This window comes from Grammomys surdaster, unplaced genomic scaffold (assembly GCF_004785775.1).
Source record: "Grammomys surdaster isolate TR1022 unplaced genomic scaffold, NIH_TR_1.0 233, whole genome shotgun sequence".
Classification (NCBI taxonomy): Eukaryota; Metazoa; Chordata; class Mammalia; order Rodentia; family Muridae; genus Grammomys; species Grammomys surdaster.
The window spans coordinates 7,331,484-7,337,929 of NW_021604678.1; positions in this window are offsets into that span (position 1 = coordinate 7,331,484).

Genomic DNA, 6,446 nt, shown 5'->3' on the forward strand with positions numbered 1-6,446 from the left:
TTGGCCTTTCAATTGTCATTTGCTAAGTGTTCCTAAATACACGCCAGAGAAAGAGGAGAGAGCAGTCTAAGATTAATCACTGATCATGGGATAAGCCACCAGGTAAATAAATGATCCACGCTAACGTTTTCACCAAAATGATAAGCTCAAGTACCATCCGACAGTAGCATTCACATGAAATAATCCCTGGCTTTATCCCAAATCCATATCAGATGCTTCAAGTATTTAATTCCCAACCCCCATTCCATAATGTTTTCTACATTATATCTATAAAACTGCTATTTACATGCCTATATTTTAACCAGTCTGTATTTTTAATCTGTATTTTAACCAGACTGTAAACATATCAAGAAAGCAGCCTATGTCATTCTCCTAAAGAAAATATCAGATAGATAGATAGATAGATAGATAGATAGATAGATAGATAGATAGATAGATAGAGGGAGGGAGGTGTGTGTGTGTGTGTGTGTGATTGTGTGTGTGTGTGTGTGTGTGTGTGTGTGTGTGTGTGTGTGTTGAGTGCAGGAACCAACTTAAAGAAAGTTTCATTTTATGGGATAGCTTAAAATGCTCTCTTATTTAAATGCTGCTTTACAGAGACATCTGAATCAGTCAATAGTAAGTTTTCCCTTGATTTACTACAAACATCACCATTTCATTTGATTTTCTCAAGTATCCAGTATATTGTTTCTAAAAAATGTAATTTCAAAAAAGAAACACCTTCTGCTGATCTTATAAATCACAGATACAAATGTACTGAGAGATAGGGACAGAATGAAGAGATAGCCAAGGAATGAACTAAAGGAAACCTCTGGGCCTCTATTTTCAGAGAGACAAATAAGCACATCCCTTTAAGTTTACTTCATGTTTTTATGGGTTTCTTATCCAAAAATTTCACTAATAATAAACAATTTTCTTAATCATGGCTCCTGCAATAAGCCCAAATGCAAAAGTCACTGTGACTCTCAAGGGTCTTTGAATACTGCAGTCCTTACCACAGACTCACTACCCAGCAGCCCTACTTAGATTCCCTCTCATCTTGTAGGATTTGCCCTGAGTGTACCTCTTTAAGAAGGACCTGCCGAATAGACTGTCTACCCTACTGCCTTCGCCTCTCTGCTTCTCCAGAGTGCTGTCTTCAGAACAGTCAGTCTATAAGCCACATGCAACTCCCCAGGTAGAAACTTTACCTGATGCTATTAAAGTGAATTTCCCAAGATTCATTGGAATAGGGCTGTGCTCTTTCATTTGCTGCCATAAAGACTGGACAAATAGGTATCCAAAAGCAGTCCTCATAGCACAATTTCTCTTTCTACGTTGACTCCTCATACATCATGATGATTCCACTGTACGTAATCACATGAATAATGTGTCTTGTTGATATAAGCTGAACCAAAGTCTCTCCTCTGGAAAGGAAGACAGAGAGGAGAGAAAGAAAACGGTGAAACTGGTTTAACTTGATATCTCTTCTAGGTCTCTTTTGGGTACTTTAAAGAGCTCTGTTTTTCCATCTTGATTTCAGAAGAGAATAAAAAGTGAGTTTACAGAAAAGAAGGAAAAATGAAATGGAGGGAGGGAGGGAAAGAAGGAGGGATCGAGAGACAGAGGGAGGGAGGGAGGAAGGGAGGGAAGGAGGGAAGGAGGGAAGGAGGGAAGGAGGGAGAGATGGAGGGAGAGATGGAGGGGGAGGGAGGGGAACTAATGCATTCATGGCAATTTTCAATTTCTTAGCCCCAACTTCATCCCAAGTCTTATGACATCATTAGCCTAACTTCATACCAGGTCCTGTGATGTCATTAGGAGTTGTTTTCATGTTTTATAATACTTGGCCCATTATTTACTTGCAAAAGAGGCAAACATATAGATAAATAACGCTTTTTAAGCTCCTTCAATAAGTAGTTTGGATTTTTTGTTTGTTTTTCTTTTTAGAAAACCAATGTTGTACTTTTGGGGAGTTTTGTAGATGACCAAGTTATGGTTGTTTTTTTTTTTTGGCAATAACCAGAGATTGAAATTCTATGTATGTAGAACTGGTTGAAATTGACACTGTGTTCATTGTGAGGAAGAAAAAAAATCACACCCAAGCCAAGCTAAAACATGTTCCTTTATCTTCAGGACCTTGAACTAAAAACCTTTACACTCTGAAAATGATGTTTTTCTTCCAGTAACTCCAGTCTCCTAAAAGGAAGGCAAGACAATGAATTCTATGTCGTTTCAATTTCTTTCCGTTTTAGAAAAAGAACATTAGGTGAAATCTTCTAGCCCACCCTACCCTCACCCCAGAACACTCACTTCAACGACTGACTGTTTTCTGGTTTTGTACTCCTTTCCTGATGGCTGTGGCTCAAGGCAGATCAGTGTGAGTCCGCTCTGCTTTATACAGGTTCTGTGCAAAGGGCTGCTCTCCCCCTGAAGCACCCAGTTCCTCATGCATCTCCACTCACCCCAGGCTTCCCTCCTCTTAACCTGGAGCACCACTTCCTGAGCCTGCAGCTTAGTTAGGGAGGGAAGGATGGGAGGAGGAGCCTGGATCCTGGTGAACAGCTGGGGCCCATCACTTCTCATTGCAGGTCTTGGGGAGATGCGGTTGACAGAGTGATGCACAGAGCCTGTCCCAGTTAATGACTTCACCATTCTCCGTCATTATCCCCATCATTAGGAAATTAGGAGGACAGAAGGTATTTACTGTAAACCTGCCACCTCCCAAGGAGAGGTAAATAGAAACTGATAAATGGGCTCTCCTGGTGCTGTTCGTCTATTAACCTTCTGCTTCCCAGCTCTGGCATATGCATGCCATCCTGCCATTAATATCCAGTAATTGGCATGGCAGCGGGCAATATGATCATACCTTTACTCTCAACGCTCCCTCTGTGTGGTGCGCCTGTGCAAGCACACAATTACTATCATGATGAAGCTTTGCTAAACAATCCAGTTGAATGACATTAGACAGTTGTTCCCCAGCTATAGCACCAGCCTCCCACAGTTGTTCACAATGCTTAACTCATTGCTAGCCGGGGCACTAGCTCCTGTGGCCAGTACCACCGTATACCTGCTGTTCTTTAAAGACACACTTGGTTTTGGCTTTATTAATATATTCTTTCTCTTTACAGGCAGAGGCGTGGCCAATCTATGGGTTGGATCCTCCTTACCCGATTACTTGCCTCCTCTTCATGAGGGCAGAAAAGAGTTTCATCCAGTTTATGGCTACTGATAACCTCTCATTTGTTGCTGGTGGAAAGCAGAACTCTTCAGGGGTGTTTCTCAATGAGATGTTGGTTCATCAGCACGTTTCTAGTTAAATGAAGGGGAAGATAGGATGTAGCTCTCTGCCTGTGTCTCTGAACAGTAACAGGATGGTGACAACCTTGATCCTAGTACCACCCTCTAATCCAAGAGAGCCTGAAAGGCATCACAGAAAACCAAGTGCCACAAGGACAGCCACTTCCTTCTGTTATCCTTCTGCTCACATTGTGGCTACAAAATGAACAATTGGTCTCTGGTTCCCTGACCTATTTCTCCCCAGTTAAAGTGTAGTGTTTACGATGAGGACTTCCTAACACTGACTGCAGTAGGCAGACAGCTTCCTAGGATGAAAGAGGAAGACTTTTTTAAAAGCATGGGATGGTTTCTGATAGATGAATCAGGGTGACCCTAAACATAGACCTAAGAAAGGAAAATAAAATCAAGAGTCAGTTCCAGTAGGGTGTGGGGGCAGGGTGTGAAGTAATATCAGCAACGAAATAAAAAGCAATAAAAAGCACAAGAAGAAAATGACATGACACTCTTATTACTGGTGTTCAGGAACCATAGCCTCTCTGTCAGAAAAATACCAGATCACCCATTTGAGAACTTCATAAAACTAAATGACCAATAGATTATAGCTCAGGCCCTCCTTGAGCATGGCATAAAACAAATAATAATATCGCCAATAAATACAACAAATAGGATGATCTTCACATCTCCTGCAGACTCGGGACAAAACATGCTACAGGATCTTACACTTCCTCTTCAGGATGATTCTAAACAGCATCCATACCTGTCAGTCAAGATCCGTCTCCCCAGCTACCTGCCCATCATCTATATTTAAACACAGCATCTAGATCCAGCTGGGCAGTCTTTTAAGTCTGGAGGCTTTTATGCCATAGAAAGACCTGAAGGCCGACTCTTACAACAGCACATACCTCTCAAGATAAGAGAATAATATGTGCAGGGGAGGTTTCTGTCAATTCTGCATTCCTATTTCTGTGTGGCCTTAAATTTTCACACTGATCTTTCATACAATATCCTCTCCTTCACATCAAAGCCTGAAGGAGTAGTCAAAAGCTGCAAGATCCCTTCTGCACAGCACAAGAACTGAGTCAGTTTAGCATTCACAAACCAAAGACTCAAATCTTTGCTTTCTCTGGAAGGTAGCACCAACAGTGTGTCCCCTACAAACGGCTGATCTGAGTCCAGCCAACTGTGCTGCCAAGTGAAGTACAATGTTTCAGAAATAGGAAGTGAATAAATACAATGTTTCAGAAATAGAAGTGATTTTCCATCATTGAACCAAGGCAACTATTAACTGGCTGCATTGGTCTAGAGAATATTTTAAACTTTCTGTATTTTGGTTGTCGCACAAATGAGGAGGAAGTGTTTTAGCTAAACAAACATAGCTGAGGTGAGGAGAAAGGAAAGGATGAGAAACATTTAGAGTGTAAGATATTAAGATTGTTACATATGATGGGAAAGTCACAGGGAAAGAAGGACAAAGAAGACCAAGGGACAAGAGGAAGATGGTTCAGTGAGTGATGAGCTCAACGTACACACCGAGGCTACACAAGATGAGAAAGAAAGCATGCATTGTGTACGCAAATGAGAAATTCACATGAGGGTAAAACTGATGCTCCATCCGTATAGTGCCTATTGGAAGGCAGAGAGCGCATGGACTTTCCTAGGAAACAGTACAAATACAAAAAGATTTCAACCCCACTACATTAGAGTGAACTGAAAAATGAATGTGTATGTCCAGGTATTGCCCCCAGCTTCTTACATCATGGTTTATAGGCATAGCAGTGGCTGGAATTGCTGGGTTCAATAAAAATAAAGGTGTTCCCATGACTCGTGGAAAAAACTAAAAAAAGAAATGATTAAAGAGGTAAGAAGTAAAGTAGAAGGAAGAAAAAGTAGACCACCTCTTTGGTTTGTACTCTTTCATATTTACCAGGGCAAGATGAATCCGGCAGCTGTCATTGTATTAAAAGTAAGCTGTAAGCTACAGGGCTACACTGCCATTCAGAAACCACTGACTAACGGCTACAGCAGCATCCTGTTTTGAGAGTTCTGGCTCTGATTACCAATACTGAAGCCACAGGCTGGTTCTACTGTCTTATGAATGGATCCCTGAAAGTTTAATTCCCTCTAAAACTTGGCAGAACATATGCTATTCCTGTTTATCAGGTAAGTGTAACATTTATAGGAATTTCGAGATAATAAAGATTTTTATTCTTGAAAATTTATCTAATAAGTTTTTCCCCCTTGTGTTTTTTCTTAAAGAACTGTTAATTGAATAATGGGCGAGAACTTGGACATATTACAGATTGGAAGTTAAAATGCAGTGCATACATTTTTGCATTTATATTTATAATATCCCATAGCTGACATATTTAAAGCATTTTTGTCCCCCTGAAATTATCTGACATTTTATTGACTGAGGCAGTATAAACACACTGCTTTTGGATGCGACGGGAAATGTGATTATGACCTCCAACAATGGTAATTTAAGTATTAATTTCCATCCATCACGGCAACTGGCAGCATCCATCAATTACACCATTAGCTGCCCAGTGATTGCAGCTGCAAAAATCAGAATTAGCGTTGAAGCTGCTGTCACTCACCTGAAATTTTACAGTTCTAATTAGGGAGCCCAGAAACCTGTCAACAACTAAATGTCGAATGATTGGCCTGCAAGAACAGCCTCCTCCAGCTCTTGCCTGGAAACACTCACCCAGCGTTCTTATGTCATTCTCCAATTTAGAATTGAAAGTGTCAGAGAGAAAATTTTCTATTTTGGCAGCACCCCGGTAAGATGGCCACTGGGTAGATCCCTCAGTCTTCCCGTTCCCGTTGCCTTATATCTGTGCCACTCGCTTCAGCAAATACTGATGTGGCGGTTACCTTTTTTTTTTTTTCATTTTTATTGGCTATTTTATTTATTTACATTTCAAATGCCCGCTATCCCCTCCTCCCTCACCCCTGCCTCTATGAGGGTGCTCCTCCAACCTCTCACCCACTCCCGGGTCATCGAGCCTCCACAGGACCCATGTTATTTTATTCATTTGTTGGAATAGTGTTTGAAAACTTTAACATGACAGACACTAAATGTCCTAGTTTCTTCTCAATGTTGCCTTGACAAATAATCTGACAGAGAGAGAGAGAGAGAGAGAGAGAGAGAGAGAGAGAGAGAG